The sequence below is a fragment of the Lemur catta genome, unplaced genomic scaffold, assembly GCF_020740605.2.
Source record: "Lemur catta isolate mLemCat1 unplaced genomic scaffold, mLemCat1.pri scaffold_41_ctg1, whole genome shotgun sequence".
Classification (NCBI taxonomy): Eukaryota; Metazoa; Chordata; class Mammalia; order Primates; family Lemuridae; genus Lemur; species Lemur catta.
The window spans coordinates 1,727,706-1,755,104 of record NW_025423849.1 but is presented as its reverse complement, the minus strand read 5'-3'; the positions used below and the strand labels follow the sequence as shown (position 1 = coordinate 1,755,104).

The 27,399-nt window shown below is 42.2% G+C and overlaps 2 long non-coding RNA genes and 1 pseudogene across 6 annotated transcripts; 1 reads left to right on the top strand and 2 right to left on the bottom strand.

Annotated features, from left to right (window-relative positions):
• LOC123629768 overlaps window positions 1-586 on the bottom strand; it is a 37,222-nt pseudogene extending 36,636 nt beyond the window's left edge.
• Window positions 380-21,075, top strand: LOC123629769. Of its 5 annotated transcripts, XR_006732229.1 has the most exons (12): window positions 380-683; window positions 3,131-3,293; window positions 4,675-4,828; window positions 6,618-6,697; window positions 9,030-9,579; window positions 11,473-11,550; window positions 12,512-12,676; window positions 15,824-15,908; window positions 18,393-18,522; window positions 18,610-18,668; window positions 20,550-20,724; window positions 21,036-21,075. It is a non-coding gene; the product is annotated as an uncharacterized LOC123629769 (long non-coding RNA). The 5 variants fall into 5 exon arrangements; XR_006732228.1 differs by lacking the exon at window positions 9,030-9,579; XR_006732227.1 differs by lacking the exon at window positions 9,030-9,579 and having other exon boundaries at window positions 11,473-11,610.
• On the bottom strand, window positions 3,025-27,399 carry LOC123629772. Its single transcript, XR_006732233.1, has 3 exons — window positions 27,361-27,399; window positions 18,386-18,459; window positions 3,025-3,472 (listed from the first exon to the last, which is right to left on the bottom strand). It is a non-coding gene; the product is annotated as an uncharacterized LOC123629772 (long non-coding RNA).

The following is a 27,399-nucleotide window of genomic DNA, read 5'->3' as shown; positions in this document are numbered from 1 at the left end:
ATAAATCAAGAGCAAAATATGGAACCCATGGAGTTGGGAGGCCAAAAGTAATTTTGACAGATTTAATCCTCTCATTTTGTAAAAGAAGAAATGTAGCCCAGAGAGGGTAAAAGCAATGCACCAGTTACCCAGATACTTTTTCTGTGTTAAATAACATTGATTAAAAATATAGAGCACATCTTAGCTAAAAAAAAAGCAAACTAGCTGTTTCTACTCCTATTAATCAATGCACAATTAACTGCTAGGAATGCTACCAATGCCAGGTGTGCTCAATTCATCCCCTAGAAATGTGTTCTTACCTCTGCATGCTCCATAGAACTTTCCGCAGCACTCATTCTAGAAGTTTCCTGTACAAGATGTGCCATGGAAGCTGTTTTTCCTGGAGTCTTGGAAAGCAGTGGGAAAAAAAGGGGAAAAAAAGTCTCTTATGGTATCTTTTAGGGTGAGAGCAAATATACAAAATTTAAAAAACATACTCCGCAGTTAACTCATGATAGAAGATAACAGCGATAGTTTTTCATTAAAAATAAACAGAAGTAACTCTGGATATGAGTTACACAAAATAAGATTATAAGCACAGTAGCTGTGATTTTAACTTTTCTTCTCTTCCAAATGGGGATTTCCCAGGATGTCTCAAATGGGCAGGCTCTGACTAAGACCTGTGGCAGATCAGCCTTGCTCTGGTATGTAAATCATCATTCTTCCTTTACTGGCAATTTCTCCCACTGGAGGGAGGAAGTTCACCACCGCAGAAAGCCTGGGCAATCCAAGTCTTTCCTCAGTAGTCGAACTGCTATAAATTCATTGTGCTTCCCAGAGCAGTTAGGTAACTGTTGACTGTTTGACAGCTCGGTTACTTGTTTCCCTAATGGCAAAGTTTTCTGGCAATGCCTTCTAAATATGAGTTTAGATTTGTCGAACTTAATGAGTCATCCATAATTCTGTAAGTGCTACCAGTTCTTATGCACCTAAAAGAGAAAATAATTTATTGCAAAAAAAAAGGGCATTGTTTGCTAATCTCATCTTCTTTATTGGCAGAAAGGTTAAACTTGGCTTTCAAGTTTAAGACTATCTTTGGGCTGGGCATGGCAGCTCATGCCTGTAATCCTAGCACTCTGGGAGGCCAAGGCAGGCGGATCCTTTGAGCTCAGGAGTTCGAGACCAGCCTGAGCAAGAGCAACACCCCATCTCTACTAAAAAAATAGAAAGAAATTATCTGGCCAACTAAAATATATATAGAAAAAAAAAATTAGCCGGGCATGGTGGCACATGCCTGTAGTCCCAGCTGCTTGGGAGGCTGAGGCAGGAGGATCACTCGAGGTCAGGAGTTTGAGGTTGCCGTGAGCTAGGCTGATGCCACAGCACTGTAGCCCGGGCAACAGAGCGAGACTCTGTCTCAAAAAACAAACAAACAAACAAACAAAAAAACAATTCTGTGTTTCTATGTTCCTGTCTTCACCGTGGCATCCACAGAACCTCGGCCACAGGCTGCCTGGCCCACGCCAGGTGCTCAACACGTTTTGCTGAATGAACACATGGATGACTAGCTGAATACCCAGGCACCCAATTTATAGACTTTTGGCTAGTGTGCCTGTGTGTTTACTTCCTGCTGGTTTCTTGGTCTGTTTTGGGGATACACTTGAGCCAAGAAGGAATGACGTGGCCTTAAGGCAGTATTCAAAACTATAGGTGGGAATCAAATTGCTCATTCAGAGTTCTAAAAGTTACAGCTCACACAGGGTCTGACTTTAGGGGATGGAAGCAGAAATTTCCTGGAGATTGACACTTTATCAACACTAAAACTGCTCATTAGAGAAGGAAAAACAACCCGGCCCAAACCTTTGAATTGCAAGAACTAGTGTTTTCAAAATAATTTTTTTAAAAATTTAAAAGTTAATTCCTTTTGTTAATTCCTTTTGAGCGAGAGTCTGTCTAAAAAACAAAAAAAAGGGTGGGGTGAAGGGAGAAGAGTACTGCCTGAATGTCACTCAGTCCTCATGAGGAGACTAAGCCCTACCCCCCTACTTGTAGGGACTCATCCATCACCTGTCAAACTGCCCAGATTGAATCTCAAAGAGCAGAGCCAGCTTCAGCCTTCCTCCCTGGGTTAAGCCCAGGAAAGGTGCGTCTTGCAGAGAATTTCCCAATTTCCCCTTACCGGCGGGATGCACAGCTGTGATGGGGCCTAGTGACATGTCCAGGTAGAGAGGTCCTGAGACAACTCACCCCCCAGAGTGGTGTGGAAGTAGAGCCAGACATTTCCTGTGTTCCTGGGAAAGGATGCAGAAGTGGCTAACTGAGGTTGAGTGGATTTGAGGAAGGCTCGACGTCAAATTGAACACAAAGTACATGGACCCAAGGTCAGGAGATGTGCTGGAAGCTTAAGTGGCTGCTACCGAGGAGAGAGACCGATGAAAAGACCACCAGGGTAGATTACATCTGTGCCAATGGCAGTGTCACATGGTACGTTATTGAAACCCTGACGCCTCCACACTGAAGTTGCCAGAAAAGTACAGGACATCTAGATAAATTTGAATTTCTTATAGACAACAATTTTTTTTTTGTAGACATATGTCCCATGCAATATTCTGTTGTTTATTCATTGCCTACAATGAGCGTGAATTACTTTAGAAAGAACTAAAGATACTTTTAAACAGAAGTATAAATTATTTCATTTTTTTAATGCCAGCCACGCTGTCAATCTACTCATTAGATTTTTTTGTAATAATCACTAAAGATGGTTTCTACTCAGGAGGACCATGGAGTCTGAGTTCCTGTTGTTAATTTAGGATGCATTTCTAGAAAGTGGTTCACAAAGTTCCTAGCGTGAGCTTACCCTTGCATTTTATTTGCTTCTTTGAAGCACCATAGACATCCAGCTCCTCAAACAGGAGGAAGTCCAAAGTCAAACAACTCCTTTAATCAGTACAACCTGTTTTCTTTTCTTAAAACAAAACAAAACAGAAACAGAAACAGCAACTACACAAAAACAGCGTTTGGGCTGATTTTAGTAACCCGATTTGAATGGGTTTACTCAAACTGGGTTACTTCCTCCCGAGGAAAGAGTTGTCACTGTGTTCAACATTCTTTCTAATAGCGTGATCTCTTCCTCGTTCTCTTGTGGTCACAGCTGCCGGAGCACTTTCAGCTGGAAGGTGCCGTGTGGTGAAGGAGCTCTTTAGTGACAGGAAGTGACTGGGTGCGAGAAGGTTTATAGGGCTCCACTTCGGGCGACAAGGAAGTACGAGACTGACTGTAAATGATTTGGGGACTGTCCCCACAGATTCTTCTCGGTGAGTAAACTATGGAAGGGCACATTGAGACGCAGCGGAAGGAAGGCATTCTCTCTCTTACCTTTGCAGAACAGGAACTTCTGCTACTCGGCCCGGCCTCCGTGGTGACCCACTTTGCACCAGAAGCATTTCTCTCAATCAGAGCCCGGATCTGGCTGTCCAGCTCCAGGCTTTCACACCTGCCCAGGGGGACACAGGAAAGTCACATTTTACAAAGGTGATCACAAATCATGCAAGGGTGGAGCGAGCTCGTGAATGACACGGAGGTGTTATTTGTGTCGGATACCTCTCTAGAAGCTCCCAGACTCTGACCTTCTTTTGTTTTCATTAGTTCGTGACATAAAAGCCCTTCGAAAGAGTATTAGAGCTCGATTTTCCCTTACTTGCACACTTACGCAAAGTGGGAAAGGAGGACGCAGACAAGTTTAGAGATTTCCATAGTATAACAATGACAAGAACTGAGCACCCACAGTGAGCCAGGTACTTTAATACATTTTTCTTATTCAATGAGTACAACAACCCACTGAAGTAGTCACTGTCCTTGCATTTTACTTACTAACTTAGGTGAGGTCAACTGTGAAATGTTGGCAAGCCAAGATCAAACTCAGATCTGTAGAATTCTATAGCCCGTGTTAACCATTTTTGTTGTGTATCTTCAATTAACCTGGGACCAAATCCCTAAGCAATTACTTGCTGCCAAATGGAAATATTATATTATAGCCGAAGAGTATCTGGCAGCTACCTTAAGGAGAAGCTAGCCCAGTGGCTTCATGTAGCTGAGAACCAGAGTGAACTGCTCACTGTCACTTAACCGCTCACTGGTAACACCGAGATTTAAACCAGATCTTCTCCTCCAATCAGATTTTTCTTTCCCTTTTTATCATGTTGGCATGACGGAGGAATTTTCTCATTAAAAACACAACTCACGAGAAAAATGCATTAATTGTGTCATTTTTTTATATACTCTGAATATAGCACTAAGACCTGAGGTTTGCAGTGGAATAGAGAAAGAGAAACACCCTACCAAACTTTTAAACACAAACAGAACGAGTCCTATATAATCCTTGCGTTAGTTCTAACATTATCCTCGCCCTGGGATGTGTTCCCTGAATCTGCCCGGCTGATGCAGCGAGAACTGTGACTCCAGTGGCCTGTGCTCTGGGCTCTGGCCTTATTTTTCAGCAAGGAGACTTGGGGGTCAGTGGGGCTAAGTGCCTGCTCCACCGTCACTCGTGATGGGCAGGGTGACGGTCACACTGAAGCCGGAGACTTTTCACTCTGTCCCTGGGCTCGCAGTGATGCTGGGAACCATAAATTCAGCAGGACCGTGGAGGGCTCTTTCACTTCCAAATAATTCGTTTTAGATTTTCCATTTTGACAGGCCTTTCTGTTTAAAGAAAACAACCTGTTGGTGGCTCCAGCTGCAATGTAGGCGGCTTGTAAAGGCGATGTTAGGAGAAGCTTGAGAGAGAAGAGATGAGGGTCGGGAATCCACTCTTGCCCCTCCTTTCTGGAACTCCCCGGTTTTTAAAGTGGTGAGTTCTTGACCAGTTCCATGGTTAGGATTCAGGGGGTCCGTGAATCACCCTTAATGAAGCTAAATAAAAAATGTTATGTGCTTATTGTCTCTTTCTGAGGACAAGGTCTATAGTTTTTATCACGTTCTTGTCCTGCTTATAAGTTGGAACACACGGATCCAACTTTAGTTACTGTCATGAGGACTCCTTTAAAATCAAATCTCACTGTGGCTTTTTTTTTTTGGTGTAAGAGTATACTTTAATCTTTCTTTCTTTCTTCCTTTCTTCCTTCTTTCTTTCTCTTCCTTTTCTTTTCTTTTCTTTTCTTTCTTTTTCTTTCTTTGTTCCTTTCTTTTCTCTCTTTCTTTTTTCCATGGAGGAACTATAAAAATTCAGAAATAGATCTTTTAATCAAACACAGTTACTAAAATCTTCATTTGAGGGGCCCTTCTTACTAAATTGCAAGTGAACAGGGAATTATAGAAGCCATACCATTGGGCTAAGAGCTCGAGCTGAGAGTGACATTCGGTAAATCCCTGTTTGGCAAGTGGCTTATTCATGGCTTATTTTGAACTTATATAGACACAAACCTCCTTTGGTGCAATCCCTCCTTCCTGCCCTTCACTCACAGAATAAATCAACACAGAAAGTAAATAGGAACGATATTAATATAAATTATATTTTACCAACAGGGTAGTTGGTTAAGCCAATTTGACACTGAAAATTTTTTTCAAAAAAAAGTTTCCCTACATGATCCACGACTGTGAGCTGTTTTTCCCTAGACTAACACTGGGAAGTGACAATCTGCCCTGTCACCCCAGTGAGCAAGCAGAGAGGACAGGGGAAGACACATGAATGATTTGCAGGTATATTTGGAGCCCTCGTATGTTTATTACTTGTTCAAAAGCATCTGTACTTACAGGAGTCTCTAAAAAATTACCTAAAGGATGCAGCGTCTTTGAATGCCTTTATCAGGCTCATCCAGGGTTTGTTTATTTAAATTTTATTAGATGATTAGAGCCTAGGCATTGTTAACTTGTAGAATGCTGTCTGGGAGAAAAGATAACCTCAAAGGTTATGGTTTACTGCTGTGTAGGGCAGGTTTGTATCTAATCTAACCATCTTATTCTGACATTCCTTTACTGAATTGCCCCTAAGCACCCAGCTCTTCAAATGCTCCTTGAATGAGCCTTCTTATCTTTCTGGATACCTCATTAATGAATGAGTTCAATAAAATCTTAGACATATCTTCATTTTATGTTTGCATGAGGGTCATGTTTTCAACTTTTTGCAAACTGTTATGTTAAACACTTTAGACACTTAGAAGTACTTTAAGTGTTCGATTAGTACTTTAAGTTTGCTCCTGGCTATTTGGGGAGAAACAAATTACTTGATAAAGAAATTACTCTGTGTACGTGGGTTTTAGGTGATTAAGTTCAGGTATCTGAATTATTTTAGTAATTGCAAATATTGACAGATGTGGCTTAAAAAGGTAGTAGAAGAGAAAAAGTTTGCTCAGAGAATTTTTAAAGTAGCATTGTCCTTGGGCAAGAATGAATATTTCTAAAGTTTTACCCAAAGGTATGTGGTTTCATAATTTAAATAAATGTCTCAAAATTGTATTTTGCATGTCTGAAATGAAAGCTCAGAGAATGGGGGAATATTTCTTACAAACACGGACTCTGTCATTGCCCTCAAGGTGCATTCTTGGCTGGATCCCTGTGTATTTCCTCTTTGCTTTGTTGATGTGCCGGGTCGCTGTACTGATGCTGCACACCTGAGCCCAACTTCCTGCATCTGTGCCCAGGTGGACGGTGCCGGCAGAGCAGCCAACTCGAAGCAGAGATGAAGTGCAGCTGCGGGTGCTGGTGTGAGCCCCAGTGAGAGGTAAGCTGTGGACAAAGTTCTGTAAAAATCACATTCTTGGCTGAGCGCAGTGGCTCACAGCTGTAATCCTAGCACTCTGGGAGGTCGAGGTGGGAGGATCACTCGAAGTCAGGAGTTCGAGACCAGCCTGAGCAAGAGCGAGACCCCGTCTCTACTAAAAAAATAGAAGGGAATTATCTGGCCAACTAAAAATATATATAGAAAAAAATTAGCCGGGCATGGTGTCACATGCCTGTAGTCCCAGCTACTCGGGAGGCTGAGGCAGGAGGATCGCTTGAGCCCAGGAGTTGGAGGTTGCTGTGAGCTAGGCTGATGCCACGGCACTGTAGCCCGGGGAACAGAGTGAGACTCTGTCTCAAAAAAATAGATAAATAAAAATTTTTAAAAAAAGAAAAAAGAAAAAAAAATAGTCCATTTGCTGTTAGAAATATTGCATCAATTCAATGCTGCCTCTAGAGGGCGCTCTGCATTCAGTTCCCATAGAAAGTTCCTGAAGGCCCCTTTTTCTGAAGGTTTTCATTTTGAATTTTGAGTTTAGGAAGGCGGGGGCTAGAGAATAGGTGGTGTCCATGTGAGTAATAATTATAGCTCATTTGTTTTATTTATTTTAAAACTCTTAATGAAAATTATTTCTTTTATTTTCTTTTTTTAAAATATGGAACACTTCACAAATTCACAATTCATCCTAGTGAGCATGCCAACTCCTGTGTATTCCATGTCTTGTTCCAGTGTTAGTGTCTGTGCTGCTGAAGTGAGCACAATTACTTCTTTTTTAATAAAGTTTTTTGAGTTGCCAATAATGTTGGACATTTATGTAATAGACTTACATCAAACAGCTTAAGTAGAAGTTTTTCAGAAACAGTTCTAATAAATACATCGAGTTACCCCACACATGATAATAACCGATCATGATTTGATTCAGGGTATTTTGCACCATCTCTAGCAAAACTAGTGTGGGGAATCTGACAAAAAGTGGCTTGCACCCTATCAGCCAGATGGAAAGACAGGGAACAGTCCCCCAGAGATCAGACATGACACTGTCATGTGTAAGTCGGTTTTACAAAAAATTGCAATAATTCGTGTTCTCTCTTGTCTTTTGTGATGTTCATAGGGATGTGAAATTGATGAGCCTGGAATTTCTTTTGTGACAGAAATTAGTAAATACTCAGAGAACTGATCAAATATAGGACACTTTCAACATCAAAATATATAATGATGAGAATGTATTGTAACTCATCAAATAGGAATCATTAATTTATATTGATGAAAAAACTTCCAATAAACATAAATGGGTATAAGACAAAGCTTTTCTTTACATTGGAATGCCTTACCAATAAATGTAGAGAGCATTATGGTATTAGAAAATCACTATCTGACAACCATGATTAATAATTCAAATGAGAAATATCAATGGATGTTAAAACTGGTGGCTGAAAATTTGATGAGAGATGGAATATTTACATAATTCCATAGTCCCCCCCAAATACTTAGAGACAACTAAAGGAAATACTAAGAATAACTTCACGTTGGAGAATCTTGGCAGATACCACCTTGATCAAAGGATCGAGGTTAGAATCCCTTGTAATGGGAAAAATCAAAACTGGACCATATGCATGACAAGACACATAGCTCCCCATCTGTGGTGTCCCTGCCAAAAATGCATAACCTGAAATTAACTACGAGGAAGCGTTTGCCCAAAACAAACTGAGAAACATTCCACAGAATATCAGGCCCATGGTCTTCTGGAGTGTTCCGGACATACAGGCCAAGACTGAGGAACTGCCCCAGATTTCAAGAGAATAAAAACGATGAAAACTAATGTAATGTATAATCCCGGATTGGATTCCTTTTTCTGTGGAGGACATTGACAGGATAATTGGCAGAACCTGAATGGGGTTTGAGTATTAGATGGGAGTACTGTATCAATCAACATTCACATTCTGATTCTGATGGCAATCTTGTGGCTGTATTGGACAGCATCCTTGTTTGTAGGATATGCATACCAAGTCACCCAGTGATGACTTGCTTTCAAATGGCTGAGGAAAACATATTTTTGTACACTTCTTAGAAATTTTTGGTAAGTTTGAAAGTATTTTAAAAGTGCATGAGAAAGTACTTAAAATACTAAGCTTAAAAAATGAGATCTGATTTGATCCTTGAATTATGCTCAAGGTAGAAATCACTTTATAAAAATGAAATTATTAATAGCATTTCATTATGTATCAGGAAATAAGATTCAGGCCAATAAATCTTTCTTGGGATTTGTGAAATTAGCGCTAACCAAAGCAACTAAGATGATTTAGAGTTTTGTTTTGTTTTGTGTTTCTAAAAGGATGTGGAAGAAGAGCATTTGTGTGAATCAAATTACTTTGATGGTCTGTTCTAGCCCAAGGATTTCAGAAAATGAAGTGAATATTCCTGCCATAATACTTAAAGAAAAAACAAAATATACAAACAAAAACCCCAAACCTTGAAAGGCCTTCACCTTGGCTCCGAGGGCTGGCATTTCACCTCCCTGTGGACTCCTCGTAATCACCAAAAGGAATTTGAGGGCAAATTTAGAAACCTTGCTGAAAATATGTTAGCCCCCATGAAGGAGAAATGAGGATTGCTGATACTGTTCTTGTCTAATAAAGAGAGCCCTGGAACAAACGCAAATGCCTCATCAGTGAGCACCGGACTGCCACGATACAGACTCACTGCTATAAAGTCATCTAATCTGTGGAAGGAACAGTTTCTTGCTGAATAAATACACATGTGAAACCGTCACTAAGCTTATAGGCAAAGGCAGTTTAAACCATTGAATAAATATGAAAATGTTTGTCATTTAAAAAATAGATTCTAGAAAAGAATCAAAGGGTACAGATAACAGACATTTCTGGGTGAGTATAAATATTTGATTTTTCTTGGGGATTTGGGCTAGGAGAATTTTCATTCTTGTTTCTTTTATAAATTATTAGAAAGATAAACAATGATACTACTAAGGCTTTTCAAACCAAAATGCTAAAGCAAAAGAAATAAACTGCAGGAGAAGTGCACAAGTTTGTGGGAAGAGGCTAAAAGGTCACACATGGCTTCATCGTAAAGAATTGCATTCAGAGAAAAAAACCAGAACAAATGGACTCGGTATTTGCGGCCTGAACTTTCAGTTGCAAAGAGAGTTACAAGGCATTGTAGATTATTTGCTTATGAAATTACCCTTACAGGGCTACATGGCAAAACTTTAAAATGACTAGATTTTATCATTCATTCAGCAAATAATTATTGAACACCTGTTTTGGGCCACATACTTTTCTTGGTGGTTGGCATATTCTTATATCAATGAACAAAACAGAAAAAAAAATCCCTGATCTTTTGGAGCTTACATGTCAAAGTTTCCGTTAAAAAAATGACAAAGACTGTAACATTATTCTGCCTCTGAACAAATCTATAGTGAATTTGCAGTCATGTTCTTTAATAAACACATCTTGGAAGATCTAGTGAAAGTCAACTCAAGTATCAGGAAGATTAATTGCCTCTAGATAGAGTTAAAAACTAGTATATCTATTTGGAAAATATCGATAGGTTCAAAGAGAGGGTTAACAAAATCATGGAACATGTTACGGGCACAGCCCCTCCTCTCAAAGGTGACTGCTGTGGCCTGAGTTGTGACCCATGAGAGCATCTACTGTTTTAGGTCATAAAATATACATACAGCTCTGAGGTGTTTAAATATTTTTAATAAAAGTGAAGAATTAGGGAGGGTAATGAGAAAGAGATCGTCTTTAACATGTAAATCTTTTAAAGAGATCTTTTGGAAAGAGTACAGATCCTCTTGGATGGCCAGAGATACAAAGTTGTAAAAAATTAAGAGGCAGTTTAGCGAAATTCTAAAACCAACCAACCAAGCAAACAAAAAACGTGAGAAAACCCAGATGGGGCATGGCGGGCCCAGCTGAGTGCTAAGAGAGGAGACAGATAGTTCAAAGCAAAAAAATACAAAACAGAACAAAATGAGACACAAAAATAGAAGATCGAGAGAAAAATCCAGAGAAAAGGACACCTGAGAGACACCATGGAAACGGGGGTGGCACCAGCTCAGGGAACCAGTGAGGGACGAATGTGGAGCGAGAAGACGTCCAGGGATGTGCACGTAACACCTGCAGGGGGTGCAGCTTGCAGAGGTGCCTGTAGGGCTGGTTGTGACTGAACCGTGTTTTCATTTAAGAGCAAAAGAAGCCAGGCATGGGCCTGTGAGAAACGAATGTTTCTGTCCTTCTACTTGGAAATGCCATCGTCTGGCAGGAAAACAAGGACTCCAAAGGCCCCGGTTAGAGGAGGGGTCAATGAACTGGGAGAGGCGGCGGTGGCAACTGGCGACTTTGATTAGAGATTTCAACCCATGATTGGGCTTATCACTGAACTGATTTTTTTTTTTTTTGAGACAGAGTCTCGCTCTGTTGCCCAGGCTAGAGTCAGTGTCATGGCGTCAGCCTCGCTCACAGCAACCTCAAACTCCTGGGCTCAAGCGATCCTCCTGCCTCAGCCTCCCGAGTAGCTGGGACTACAGGCTTGCACCACCATGCCCGGCTCATTTTTTCTCTATATATTTTTAGCTGTCCATATTATTTCCTTCTATTTTTAGTAGAGACGGGGTCTCGCTCTTGCTCAGGCTGGTCTTGAACTCCTGACCTCGAGCGATCCTCCCGCCTCGGCCTCCCAGAGTGCCGGGATCACAGGCGTGAGCCACCGCGTCCATTGTGAACTGATTTTTATCTCCCCAACCCCCCACTCAGCTGGAACTGACGGTGTGTGACCAACTGCAGCAGCCAGGGAACAATGGCTCCGAGGAGAGAGAGTCACAACGTCCAGCGGTGAGTGTCCTTTGGTTTCCTCAGGGAACACGGGAGGCCAAGGACACTTAGCTTTGCCAGGTGACGTGAGAGCTGGTCACTGTCAGGGGACCCACCCGAGCCTCCCGCGCAGGCTGCCGTGTTGGGGGAGGGTTGGGACCTGGCCAAGCCCAGAGGGCCCTCGTGGGGGGGGCACATGCTGGGCAAGGGCGAACCTGTGTATAGGCTGGGGGCGACCTGGGAACAGTGTCCCTCTCCAAAAGCCACCGTCACAGGCCGGGCCGTCACCCGGCAACACCGGGATGGCATCTGGCACTTCGTTCGCTTGTCCGTCGGGGCGTCGTGAGCACTGTCGCTGGCGTCCTTTACCGCCCCGAATGGACTCAGTGTGCTGCCGGCGGTCCCTCTGGCTCTTGTTCTCACCCGGGTAGGTGACACCAGCTGCACCCGGGACTGCTGAGCGCCGGGTTCACCAGAACAACTGAAGAAGAGTTGTTTTTACAAAGAAGACCCTACAAAAATTGCAAATTCCCTTTTGCATAGTCTTACATTAAGAAGAGGTCACCGGTCGGCCACGGTTTCTCAAAAACCGCGGGGGGCCCGCGGCCGTCTTTATTTAGACCCGATTTCTCAAATCTGTCCCTCGGTCGCACTTGCGAGGCTGCGGGGTTTTCCGCGCCTCTTAGCACCGCTTCTCATGTTGACACAGAGGTTTGGCCGTGGGCAGCTGTCACTGCCGGGCTGCGGGGTCATAAAGAGACCCCCGAGCACACAGGGCCCGGCCAGCAACGAGCTGCCGTCTGTTCCTATGGTAGAACGATCCGGTTCAGAGAGAACCGGGGCGACATTCCCTGCCGAAGCCATTGATCGCTGATCAGAGAGTCCCTGCCGGCAGTCAGGCACCTTGGCTGGCCTTTCCTCAACAGACATTTTTGTTTGTTTATTTTTATGTAAACTGCCTCAGAGAAACTTTTGTTTGCAGATTCCTGGAACTCCAGCCCAGCCGGCCATCCGAGTCCTCCGTCCGCTCACCGAGCTGTGCTGGAAACTAACCTGTCACGGTGGAACTGAGCCCGAGGGAGGTGCCACAAAGTGAAACTGGCTTCTGGATCTGCCGGGTGAGAGTGAAAGTAAAGGTCACTTTTTGGTAAGCCGCTCTGAGTCTCAGTAAAAACGGAACCCGGTGTGGGGGAAGAGGGTGGGACTTGAAGGTCAGGGGGGAAATTTGGTGGCTATGGTGACTCCGGGTGGCTTGTGGATGGACTCCACGCTGAGTCACCGGATGCTTCGATGAGTCTGGATGGGGAGGGGCAAGAAAGCAGGTTCTGAGGTGTGAGGAAAGTTCAGGAAGCTTGATGATCAGACGTGCCATGAGAGGGCACAGCAGGGTGGCCGTGCCCAGGCTTTAGTTAGTGTCTGGAGGGACCCAGCAGGGCTGGCCACGAAACCACAGGCGCTCCGTGCAGGACGGCCGGGCTCCTGTGGCTCGCGGTGGAACATCTGGTTACGGGGCATCGTTTTGTGTCTCATGTGTTTAAAATTAGTTTCTAAGAATTATGTTGTGTGCCTTAAAGTCAAACAAACTCCCCAAAATAAAAGACAATAGTTATTCTTTTTTTTTTTTTTGACAGAGTCTCACTCTATTGACCGGGCTAGAGGGCCGTGGCGTCAGCCTTGCTCACAGCAACCTCAAACTACTGGGCTCAAGTGATCCTCCTGCCTCAGCCTCCCGAGTAGTTGGGACTACAGGCATGTGCCACCATGCCCGGCTAATTTTTTTGTATATATTTTAGTTGTTTTGCTAATTTCTTTCTATTTTTAGTAGAGATGGGGTCTCGCTCTTGCTCAGGCTGGTCTCGTACTCCTGACCTCAAGCGATCCTCCTGCCTCGGCCTCCCGAGTAGCTGGGACTACATGCCTGCGCCACCATGCCCGGCTCATTTTCTTTTCTATATATATTTAGTTGTCCATATAATTTCTTTGTATTTTTAGTAGAGATGGGGTCTGGCTCTTCCTCAGGCTGGTCTCAAACTCCTGACCTTGAGCAATCCTCCCGCCTCGGCCTCCCAGAGTGCTAGGATTGTAGGCGTGAGCCACTGCGCCCGGCCTCTCTGAGGTTTTTATCAAAGACATTTCCATTGAGGTAAAAACCTGGCCAATTTCCAGTCTCCAGACATACAAATCTCATGCTGGGAGACAATACCAATCCTTCCCAGACAAATGATAAATTGGTTCTTGGGAAAGTTCTAATCTGGTCTTTTTTCCAGTGGTATCTCCCAAATACTTCTTAGCACGTGGTTGCAGCTTTAGAAGCAATTGTTGCTTCCAATCCAAGAGCTTATGTAAGCATAAAGTATTAAAAAAAGACAGATATGAAGACGGACTCTAGGGATCTTCTTGGGCCTTGTGTCCCAGCCAGGCCTCAGAGAACGGAAGATCCACTGCATGAGTGTTGTTTGCATGGAAGAAGTTTTTCCAGAAGGTGCTTTAGAGAGTGTGGCTGAAGGCACAAGTTTTCCCAAAGTCCCTTGTCTTAAATCTCTGTGGATTTATCAATCCAATAAGAGTTCATTTTGTTTAATATATTACATATAAACACATGGTTGAGAAGCTACTTTCTTAGTGTGGAAAGAGAAGAAACTTAATTAAGCTGTTGGACAGAAACCCAGGGTGGCTTTGATGTTCTTGTAAGGCTGGTGGCAGGCACCCTCCCCTCCCCAGTGGAAAAAGAAGAAGCCCACCAGACCCGCCAGGAACGATGCCTGCCACCAGCCTTACTCAGGGATGCCTGTCTTTATGAGAAAGCGGCAGACAGCGTTAACTTCCCTGCAAGGTGGACAGTAACTGTGTCCATGGTCCTTTATTCTGCATTTCCAGAATAGCTTACTTTAGGGCAGGTAAGAAGGGGGTTAAAAATAAAGAGGCCAAAAGAATTGTAAAAATGCTGATGATATCACAAAAGAGATCATTTTAGTTTTCGCTCACCGCTTGCGTAGTCCAACGAAAACATCTGCCTGTCACCCCATAAACGTCCCTGCACTTCTCTTCCCTTTATGAGCAAAATAATGGAGCTTTATGGGACTTTTAATAGCCAGCAGCTGTCTGGCTGCTCAACGCTGCATCTGGGAGGCAGCGTGCTGTTCACACGGAGGGAAAAAAGACAAAACTATTGTTGGTTTTCTTAAAGGACGCCAGTGGTTTACATAAAGACATTTGAATGGTTTGAATAGGAGGAAAGACACAGGAGCTCCTTATGTGCCTGTGAGAACCGGTATATTGTTAGCAGAAGGCAAGGAGGGAATGATGTCATTCCCCTGTGTTTAAGAGCAGGTGACCGACTGCCATTAGGAGTGAGTTTCATGCCAGGTGACACGGGCACTTCATGAGAACCTGGGTTCAACCTACTCTTCTGAGATGAGCTCTACTTCAGGCTAAAATGAATCATAATAGTTTTCCTTCTCACGCCTGTAATCCCAGCACTCTGGGAGGCCGAGGTGGGAGGATCGCTGAAGGTCAGGAGTTCGAGACCAGCCTGAGCAAGAGCGAGACCCCATCTCTACTAAAAACAGAAAGAAATTACATGGACAACTAAAAATATATATAGAAAAAATTAGCTGGAAATGGTGGTGCATGCCTGTAGTCCCATCTACTTGGGAGGCTGAGGCAGGAGGATCACTTGAGCCCAGGAGTTTGAGGTTGCTGTGAGCTAGGCTGACGAAACGGCACTCACCCTAGCCTGGGCAACAGAGTGAGACTCTGTCTCAAAAAAAAAAAAAAAAAAAAGTTTTTTTTGCAAGGTTATAATTGTAATTTTCTGCATGCACAATCATTTTTTTTTTAAAAATATACTTCTTAAAAGAATTGTTTGGACAGAGAAACATCTGCTTTTGAGAAATTAAAGTGAAGAACTAGCATCATTATAAGAGTACTTCAAACAAACAAAAAAAAGGATGACCCCAGGATCGTAACAGGTGGAATGGGGCTGCCTTTAAAATGATATGCTTCCAGGCTATGTGAAAGTGAAACATAAAAACTACAAAATACTGTGTTTACGCTGATAATCCCCCACGCTGAGAATCAAAGTTGTTTCCTCCACTCCTTGACTTTTCTTATGAAACCTTGCTTGGGATGACAACCATAATATCAATATATTAATATAATGTGTCAGGAGATGGCAAGTGTTACCCTTGCCGAATCTACAGTATTGCAATTATTGTAAAAAGGTGACTCAGGTCCTCGCCGCTCTGCTCCTGCCGTTTCCTCTCATCTCCCCGCTCTCTGCCTTCTCCCCCAGGTCCCCTGAGACCAAGACGCGACAGCAGCTCATCCCTCAGCCCCGCATCCTTCCTTCCGAGCCCCGGATCACGCAGACCTTACAGGTAACTTGAAAGGCATCTTCTGGGCATTTTAGATTACTATCAAAGGCCCCAACTCTCTCTCTCTCCCTTAGAAATACGGGTTTTTGACCACTAGAGAAAAAAGTATGTTACCTACTAAATTCTGTACAATCTTCATCGTTAGTAGATACAGAGAATCGGAACGTTAATAAGCATCGCCGGGAAGAGGGGGTTGTAAGGTGGGACGCAGGAGCCCGTACAAGTCCCTACGATCCTCGGCACGGAGGGAATGGCCGTGGGAGTCCGAGCTTGGGGCGAGGTGACCCCGGCACCTGGGGAAGCAGGGGTCTCTCCCCGCCCCTCCCTCCCTCCTCTCCCTTTCTTCCTCCTTCCCTTCCTTTTTCTCTTTCTTTCTTTTCTTCTCCCTTTCATTCTTTCTTTTTTGAACTATAACATGTAGTCAAACATGTTTTTCTGCTACCAAAGGAGCATGGGGCATCTTCTGTCCTAGAAATTGTTCAACATCATCTATTTTCTATGTTTCCATGTTGCTGATGGTATCCTGGAAGTTTTTGATAGAATCAGTTAGTCCTCAGACTGTTCCTGTGAGGCAAATTTGAGTTTTACTGAAGTTTTATAAAAATGTCCACGAGATGGGTCGAGGCCTGTTGCAGACCCAGGATGCCCAGGGCTGCCTCGCCGTGTGCTGGCTCTTCCCTCGGGGTGGAGGGAACCGTGTTGAGCCGGTGAGACCCCAAACACACCGCGCAGAGTCGTGAAGAGCGGCACACGGAGAAATGCTGAGTCGTACACAATTAAAGGCTAAAATGCTTGTTAAAATACTGAATGGAACCGGCTGAGGGGAAAGGGAGAAATCAATATGTCTGTATTTATCCAAGCCCTATTCTTCCACATTGCCAGTCGGTTTCAGACACCATTGCTACGCTAGCCTGTTAGCGACCCCATCCCCAAATCGTAATGGCCTCCCTCGTCCAACCATGATTTTCATATCGGAAATACGCGTGGGTCTCTTTTAATGAAACGATTCTCACAGAGAACCCGAGCAGATGCCCCAGACACACAGGGTCTGGGAGTCCTAGTTTAAGAAACATTGATGTGTTAATAGAAACCTAATTATTACTTCTTTACATTATCTTTCGCCCAAAAGATGTTGCACGACAGAAGTTCTGTCTTTCTAAACAGAGACGCTGGCCTGTGGACGGCACTCCCGGCTGCTCAGTCCTCACTCGGGATACCCACCGGACGTCCTTCTTCTGTGCCGCAGGCCCGGGGCAGAGGCCGAGGCGCACGGGTCACTGGTCACTGGTCTTTTTTTTTGAGACAGAGTCTCGCTTTGTCACCTGGGCTAGAGTGCCGTGGCGTCAGCCTCGCTCACAGCAACCTCAGACTCCTGGGCTCAAGTGATCCTCCTGCCTCAGCCTCCCAAGTAGCTGGGACTACAGGCATGCGCCACCATGCCCGGCTAATTTTTCTATATATATTTGTAGCTGTCCATATAATTTCTTTCTATTTTTAGTAGAGACGGGGTCTCGCTCTTGCTCAGGCTGGTCTCGAACTCCTGACCTTGAGCGATCCTCCTGCCTCAGCCTCCCAGAGTGCTGGGATGACAGGCGTGAGCCACCGTGCCCGGCCTCGGTCACTGGTCTTGACGCCAGCACTCGACTCTCCTGCCACCACACCTCTGTGCACACTCTGCCTTCAGTCTGGAATACTCTCCCCTTCTCTTATTCCATCTTTCTCCTCATTTTCCCTTTGCCAGAAATTGGGTCCAACAGCTTCTTCTTGCACCCTGTCCTAACCTCTAGCAATCTACTTTCCTCAGATTTCCCAGGGCAGTTTGTCTGTGTCTCCCTTATGCGGCAAAACATCCCACTGTATATTGTACTTAGCTGTGTGCATGGCCTTGCGCTTCTAAACTGCAAACAGCTAGAGCGTAGGATCCGCATCTGATTCTTCTCCTGCAAGCACGTAGCAGGGTATCATGCACATAAAAGGTGCCAAATAAGAAATCAAAGACATAATTCTGGGCCCCAACAAGTAGAGTGAAGCTTGAGCAGAACCTTGAAAGATTGGAAGAATGTGGAAAGCGGCTGAGGAAGGAATTTTTTCATAAGGAACTTAGTCAACTTCTTGCTATATATCTGAGCTAAGGATTAAACAAATCAGGAGGAAAGATACAGCTACTTCTTCATCTTATTCCTAAAACAGAGTTGTTTCCTAGGAGAAAATTTGTGCCATTAAAGAGAAATCAAACTAAGTATCAAGGTTTGTCAATGGAAATTTGCCAAATACTTTATAAATCAAATAACCTTCATTATCTACCATGATTCTTGTCCCTCACTGTCACCTCATCTGTTTCTGTCTTTTCTGCAAGGCTCCACCTGATAGGTGCTCATGCACTCTTAATAAACTCACCATCTTTGTCAGAAAACAGAGGAGCTCTCATTAGAATATCACTATGAGAGGCTTATAACTTCTAAACAAAGTGTTGTTATTACCTTTCAGAGTCTTCATACGGAGTGGTGAACACCACCAGTTTCTCATCTTTGTTCATGAGCTGTCCGCACGGAATCTAAAAAGAAAAAAAAAAATGAAGGACGTGAGGCTCAGACGTGTCTCAAATGAAGTTTACTATGTCAGTCACTGAAAGAAAAATCACCTGTTAAATTAATGCGTTTTTTTCATCAAAAGCCATGTTTTTATTCTCATGTCTTGTTTTCAGCCCAGCCAGATGCGAGAAGACAGACCACAAGCTTACCTTCTGCCGGGTCCTAATCAAAGGTAAAACACTGGGTGTAAACACAGGCTCGGGGCTTTCAGTTAAGGAAGATGCTCATGACAGGTAGAAATTGTCCAGGAGCAAATGAGAGAAAGCCAGACATTCCAACACAGAGAGTGGAAAAGTTGTCCAAGTTGTCAGATGGATGTGTTTGTAGTTTAATTAACCGCAGGACAGAAATGAGTTCTCCAGAAATGACCCAGGACACCAACAGCCTTCTTCGTGGAAGGGCATCCACACCAGCTTTTTCTCCAGTAGGAATGAATGATTATTTTCATGATTTTCAGAATAACAAGGGCTCTGGTGATGCGATCATTATAAGAGGAGGAGGAAAAAGTGTGCTTAAGACACAGAATTTTTTCATTTCCCATTTTCTCTATTTGATATAATTTGCAACCTAAGCACTGAACTGTGGACAAACATTACCAAGACAGCACAGCACCTCATGGGACTTCCAGTAGAATCTTGAGGTTGAAGAATTTGAAGATTTGTGTAGGTTTTAAAAGCCAATTCATGCAGGCAATTAACACATTTTAAATGCATCTGGAAACCGCTCATTGCTGTGATCCCATTAGAAAATTTAGGGAGTTAGGTTTATGGGAAACATGAAGCTGGCTTGTCTGAGTTTTATGTTTCTGTTTAATTGTAACAGCATCCAAAAAAAAAAAAAAAAGAAAGAAAGAAAGAAAGAAAGAAGAAAACAACATTTGTTAAAATACTCCAGGAAGGATTCATTTCAGCTATTGGCAAGCTGTCTGTATATAGTGTGGGAGGGTGGCTTTTTTTGCTTTGTTTTCAGCTTGTGACAGCTGTTTGAAAGTCATCTGTTACCACCATGGTCGCCAGTTACGAGATGAAAGCCAGTGTCTGTCAGGACTGTTGTAGGAGGTGGACCACCAACTAGAACAGCTATCTTTTATTAATAACTATGCAGGATTGCAAGACCGCCCGCCCCTTACGTGGCACTCGGGAGGTGGTACACAATTTCACAAATTCATTGAACAGGAAGGCAAGTGACATGCTGCCTGACAGAGTGACTTCTATTTCTGAAAGATGAAGTTTTAAAAATTGAATTAATAAATGAAATGAAATAAACTTGTAGGAAGGGTTTTTAAATGTCCTCAATTGTTTTATTATTCCTAAAATTACTTTTAAAAATGCTAAATTTCCCAGCATATCTGAAAGTATACATGGATCCTAGCGCATCAGGGAATCATAGAATTTCACACTTTAGAGAACACTCCAGGAATCACAACACCATCATTTTACCATAAAGGAGACGTAAGTCCTGAGAGGACAAATGACTGGGCCAATGAACGGCTGAGCTAGGATTAGACACCAAGCCATCTGACTCCTAGTCCATGACTTTCTATGATTGTTCCATAATTAAACATCATACAGACGAAGTTTTAAATTTGAGGTAAAATGCGATCTGTTTTTATACTAATATATTTTAAAGTAATATACAAAACTTTTACATTACAAATACACCTTGTGAAAATATATTTCTTAAGCAGTACCATTGCATTATTTGAACTCTGGTGGTAAACCCTCCAAAAATGCCATGTGGAAAGAGAAATCTCCAGACTTAAAATTTTATAGTTTAAGATTCACAAATAATACCTCCAAGGCACTGGAAACAGACAAGACAGGTACGGCCTCAAAGGCATTAATTATTGTACTGAACATTGTAATTCCTTCCTAAATTGCCTTTTCCTGGGCTGGAATTTTACATTTGTTATTATTTTGTCAGGAAGTAACAGTATCAACTGGTGATAATCGGAAAAGCCAACATCTCAGGCATAATGATAATCTCCAATTGATCTATTTCCACCAGAATTCTTTCCATTTCTACTGACAGAAGTGTTTTTCTAACCAAACAGTGACAAAGGAGACAATTGGACAAAAGATACTCTGCAATCAAAGGGCTTCTCTTTCAAGTGGAAGCAAATAAATAAAATAAAGCCCACCCTGAGGACACAGGCCTTGTCAATATCATTGCCTCATTTCTTTCAGAGGAAATAAACAACAGAAGGCCAGGATTGAGAAAACATTTGGGTGTGTCTCTAACTTTATCTCCACTAATTACGAGTCAGGGTGGCATCAAACCGTAATATAAAGAATTCTGCTGCAGTTTTCTCTCCTAATTTTCCACTGAGCAGAAGCCCAGAATCAGCCTAGATGCGGGGGTGGGGATGGGGGGGTGGGTCATGCACGTCCTGAACTTTTGCTGACTGGTGTGGAGACCTGGGAACGGGACCCCTGCTTAGACAAACCAGGACACACCGTGGTCTGGACGCCTCATTCTAGTAGCACACGGCAGTTACCTCTGGCTGTGGTTCCTTAATTTCTTTTTTTTTTTTTGACAGAGTCTCGCTTTGTTGCCTGGGCTAGAGTGCCGTGGTGTCAGCCTCGTTCACAGCAACCTTAAACTCCTGGGCTTAAGCAATCCTCCTGCCTCAGCCTCCTGAGGAGCTGGGACTACAGGCATGCGCCACCATGCCTGGCTAATTTTCTCTCTATATATATTTTTAGTTGGCCAGATAATTTCTTTCTATTTTTAGTAGAGCCGGGGTCTCGCTCTTCCTCAGGCTGGTTTTGAACTCCTGACCTTGAGCGATCCTCCCACCTTGGCCTCCCTGAGTGCTAGGATTACAGGTGTGAGCCATCGTAAGTCACTCTTTATACCTAAAATAACCAGTGTGTATGTTCAAGAAGCTTTATCCCGAGATCAGTCATTGTATCTCCAAAAATATTAAAAAAGAAAATAATCAAAAGGACTCCACTTAGGCTAGAAACAGGAACAATGAAGCATATCAGGTGACTATAAGACTAATCTAAACTTACATGTGTGAGGTTAAGATACCATTAAAATATTTTAGATAATTTCTGTGCAAAATTAGCCAAATGTTCAAGGTTTTTGAGAATATGATGATGTCATTAAAAAAAAAGCATATGTTGTAAGTTTTCATTCATTTGTTTCCTCTAGAAAATATCCTTTTATGCCAAAAAGGTACTTAAGGAGTTTGATGGCAGTGTGGAAAAATTGGAGAAGAGGAAAATCAGACACCACGCTCATTTACAGGAAAGGCTCAAGGACAATTGAGAATGAGGAGATTTTTGGCTACACATTTGGCTAAACCAAAAGAAAGAAATACCCAAAAGAGCTATAGGTTTTTTTTTTTCCATTTCATATTTCTGAGAAAGGTGTCAAATCAGGGACTTTTATCACCTATTTCCTTCTAAGAATTCCTTTTGTTTTATAGCAATAAAGCTTTTTCTCCACCACAGATTCTCTGTAGCTCAATCACATCAGGGCACCCGCATTTCTTCTATATGCACAACTGACATTTGGGCACCGAAACTGGAAAAGTTCTTGAACTAGGAGTCAGGAGACCAAGACTCTGTCTGTCACCAGGGCTATCACTAAATTCGCTTGTCCCTGAATAAGATGTTTATCACCATCTCTGAAATGGGAACAGGTTGGGCATTATCATGGCTAAGAGTCCTTCCCATCCTTACATGCTGTGAAAATTTTTCATTTTAGGATTATTGTAATATCGCTCTTGATGCGTGGGTCTTAGAGGCTCAGTGAAATAAATATTACCAACGAGCTATTGTTACCCTGTGCAGAAGATATTGTTGCCCACAGAATAGTCCCTCATTCTGCAGCAAGACCAACATGTTCTTACTCTGGGTCTGTACTCAGCTCTATTTTGGGAAATGTTCCTTATTGTGAGTTTCTACTGAAGAATTTTATTAAAGTTCCCCAAATTACAAACTAACTTTTTAAAACATGTCTATTAAAAGGATGATCGGATCCACAGTCAAAAGATGTGGATTCCAATCTATTCCAAGCTCTGTCACTTTGAGCTTAAACACTCTGAGCTTCAGTGTCCTCATCTGCAAAGTGAGGATGATACTTCCCTTTTTCAAAGAAAAAAATACAGCGATTTAGACAAGCAGCTGCATTTAAAAGCAACTTCCAGTTCAACTGCACTACAAGATCATTTTTCTAGTGTTGCCTGGCAAATAGCAAGCTCTAAACACAGGTGATGCAACTGAAATCTTGTTTAATCTTCAAAACTCACTGGAAAGCCTGTAGATAAAGTGATTTTTATGGAACATGAATATTATTAGATACATTATTATTTATGAATGTTGGTTGTTCTGCTGAAAAAAAATCACAAAATGTGGTATTAAGGATGTGCTTGTTTTATGGGAATATGCTTCAGGTGAAACTTGTTTAAAAAAAAAGGGCCGGGCGCGGTGGCTCACGCCTGTAATCCTAGCACTCTGGGAGGCCGAGGCGGGTGGATTGCTCTAGGTCAGGAGTTCAAGACCAGCAAGAGTGAGACCCCGTCTCTACTAAAAATAGAAAGAAATTATCTGGCCAACTAAAATATAGAAAAAAAAAAAAATTAGCCGGGCATGGTGGCGCATGCCTGTAGTCCCAGCTACTCGGGAGGCTGAGGCAGTAGGATCGCTTAAGCCCAGGAGTTTGAGGTTGCTGTGAGCTAGGCTGATGCCACGGCACTCACTCTAGCCTGGGCAACAAAGCGAGACTCTGTCTCAAAAAAAAAAAAAAAAAAAAAAAAAAAAAAAAAGGATCTTTTTCATATCCTTTAGAGGTGAGCCAGCCTTGGCCATCCTTAGGCTTCTGCTGACCGTCTTCCGGAAGATCCTCACACACTTGAAAGGGTAGTAAAGGCCAACTTCAGCCAATTTATCAGAAATATTTATACACTAGATTTTGTTTCCAAGTAATAAATTTTATTTACAATTATATATTAATTTTGAATGCATCTTAGCAAGTAAGGGCCAAATTAAGACCTAGTCTTGTACAAAAATAATTCAAACTTTACTGTTGGATTAGCTCTAATTATTTCATGAGAAAGTCAAAAGATGGCTGGGAATACAGGGCACCACAAAAAACTAAAAGAAAAGGTAAATGCCTTGTTATCTCACCTGCATTTCATCATTGCCTTGTAGATTCAGATTCAGCGTGGACATCACAGCTATATCCTAGAACACCTTTCTTAGCTCCTGTACCATCTAGCCCAGCAGGTATCTGCATAATCGTTACACAATTTTTTCTACTCCTGTTACCAAAACACATCATGAGCCACTGCAAGGAAAGACTATAGTGTATTCTGACCTGCACCAAATTTTTAGCAACAGAAGTCATATCAGAAACTATTCCTTCAAAAAGTAATATATCATTATTATTATTATCAAAGTCAATTAGTTGTGCTAAATCTAAATACCTAGGGCTACACAGACATCGGCTTGTAATATTAACATCCCGGTGATTATCCCAAGATTAAGGAACACAAAAGACTCTGCTGTCTCAATTCCTCAGATGAAAATAAATGACTGTTGAGGTACAATGAGGAGTAATAACGACCGATCTCAGCTCTGTAATTCTAATTAATACTCTCTGCTGATAGTGAAAAGTTGAGATGAGACTTGTCCCTCAGCACTGGATTTCAGATACAGAATCTACCCTTTGACTTTTACCTGCAAAATTCAAGATCCTCTCAAATTAATTCTATTTCAGTGTTAACATTTATGGTTATTTTATTTTATTTTTTTTCTTGTTTTTAAACAAGCATCAGAAATTAGAAATTTTTAATTTCTAATCAAATTAGAAATTAATCTTATCGTTTTGACCCTTATCTAGGCAGGATTAAATTTGTCTACATTAAATACTTTAAAGTTAAGAATCTTTCTACTCATTTTTTCCAGTTAAATGATGTTACGTATTCATTTCATTATAAATAAAATTTGATTGTCTTGATACTGTTTCTATATTTTGTTTCTCTCTACAAGAAAAAATTAAAAAGGGATATACATTTTCCAGTTAAGCTGAACAAATGTTCTTATTTTAATATCTACAGTTGTTTTGCCTTTTGTAATTAAAAAAATGTAAGCTATCTTTCCAGAAGATTTTTGAACTTTGTAAGTAAAGAGTTTGTGAAAAATGGCAATGTATTCTGTAATATTGAAGAAAACAAGTGAATATGGCAACATACTGAAGAGTGGGCTGAATGTAGTAGCTAAGCACACACTCTGAGTCCCATCTGGCCATAACCTCGTCTTTATCTACATTTATTGACACCAAAAGGAAACATTTCAACATATTTGCAATTTAAGATATAACTTATGGCTGGGCGCAATGGCTCACGCCTGCAATCCTAACACTCTGGGAGGCCGAGGCAGGAGGATCGCTCGAGGTCAGGAGTTCAAGACCAGCCTGAGCAAGAGCGAGACCCCGTCTCTACTAAAAATAGAAAGAAATTATCTGGACAACTAAAAATATATAGAGAAAAAATTAGCCAGGCATGGTGGCGCATGCCTGTAGTCCCAGCTACTCGGGAGGCTGAGGCAGGAGGATCGCTTGAGCCCAGGAGTTTGAGGTTGCTGTGAGCGAGGCTGACGCCACGGCACTCACTCCAGCCTGGGCAACAGAGTGAGACTCTGTCTCAAAAAAAAAAAAAAAGGATATAACTTATGACTGTGAAAGGGGTCATTTACTTTCAAATGCATTTTATCAATTATGCTACTTAATACTACATTACAGATGATGCCCTTTCTTCTTGCAGAACACATGTCATGTTAGCAAAGGCAGAGGATGGTTAATTTTGATTACTTAACACAATAATCTATTAACTGTGTACTAACTGCCCCAGTGTGGCAGTTTCTCTGTTATCCAAGGTTTTCTACATTCTTAGATCAATCAAAGGATTCATTTGTTTGGACTGTGCGTTGCAACCACCAGAACAATTTTCTCCATATGGTGTTTTTATTTTAAAACCCTAGGGATATTTAATCTTGGCCATGTTTTCAAATAAAATTGATTTTTTACTCATGCTCTGCACAATTTCAGTAGAAAGACATTTTTTATCCTTGCTTTTTTCAAGACTTGAGGACATGTGTGTGAAAAGTGAGTTTCTTTTATTCTACAGCCTCATCGCTCAGGAAACAAATCTTTGAAAGAGCTAAATTGTCACAACTCCAAACAGATAGGAAAACAACTAACAGGTTTTCCTCTGAGAATTCTTTATTATCTAATCTTAATGAGAGATCGATGTTTAGAAATTAATAGTTAAAGAGCTAAAGAGTAAAGCATTATAAAGTAATTTTTGAAAACAGTTAAAGTGAGGCCTAAGGTTTTATCTTGGCAAGAAGTATTGAGCTGGCAAAAAACTGCGAAAGTGTCTTTGCCTCCCCTCTGCCCACCTCCTTCAGCCCCGTCCCCACCGCCTGGATAAAGAGACCCACAGGCCTGTTAAGGAATGAGAGACCTCTATTGATTAAGCTTTGATTGATTGATTGATTAAGTACCGGGGACTCTTGCCTGTCTCTTCCACACTGTTCCACAGGGCTCTTTGGCTGCTTTGTGTTTTAGGTTTCTTTAACAGCAGGAGCTGAGTTTAACGTTCAATTTCCCATGTTTAAAAATTATTATTTTTCTTCATTCATGCCTCATTAACTTCAGTAAAATTGGGAACTGGGGCAGTGGCTGCAAATATCCGTGGGCAAGTCGTACCAGCAGCTGATGACGTATTAATTAGATGTACAGTTGGTGGAGAGAGAGCAAGTGGAGGGGAGACAGAGACACGGAGGGACAGAGAGAGACAGGGACAGGGACCGAGAGTGAAAGGAAGAGGAGAAAATCAGGAGGTATATTTTCTTTTATCTCCTGGACTTTAAAAATCTATTACAATTAAAAATTGTAAATTAAAAAAAGCCTCAAAATATTAAGAAGACCATCTCTGAAAATAGTCTATTAACCGTGATCTATTCCACAAATACTGGCTTCCTGCCCCTATGGGGAGGCCCCACGCAGCGTCCACCGTGGGGACAGGTCTGGACACTCTGGGCATCTCTGGGACAGGACGGTGCCTGAGATCCCCGAGAGGGATGAAGTCTTCAGGGCCCGAAACTGACTGTCGCTGTCCTAATGGGGCATCATCGCTGTGCCCCTTATCATCCAGCCTGCCTTTGTCTTCTGCTGGCTTTGACAACTCAGCTCCCTTGGAGGACGGTTTGACTGCTTACACTTAAATTCTTCCTCGGGAAGTTTATTTTCCAATCTCCTTTGGAAAATTTGACTATTTAAATAAAATAGTCCAGTAGCTTTACATTTAGAAATACATGCTTTACACTGTTTCATGGTCCCCATCCGCACGATTACGTGGTTACCATGAAGAATACAATGAAAATATCCCACAATAGACACACGGGGTGAATGCTCACCCCGCTTATCACTCCATCAAGATTATTAGGCACCACAGTATCCTGAGAGGGCAAGCATACTAAATACTCGTGAGTACTTATTGTTTACAGAATTTTTAGAAATAATAAAGCACATAGGATAAGATGCATACAGTCAAATGTCAAAAGCCTGGTTTCTCAGATGTGCACAGAGAGCTAACCAGCAACAGTTCTAAAATAAATACTTTTAAAGGACACATCACAGGTTTTTACATTTACACCAACTTCTAGCTCCTTTCCCACCTGCAACATATAAAACCCCATCTTAATTGCCAATAGGACTGAGTTCATAATCAATCACACCTGTCTTTCTAATACGGGCACTTTAGCCATTTGAAAAAGAAATCCAAGCTATGGCGAACTCTGGCAAGTGAGCAAAATGAAAGCAAAGGACGGAGGCATCGTGTTACTCACCGTGCTGTGCACCGCACGTCCCTCTCGGGTCTAGGCGAG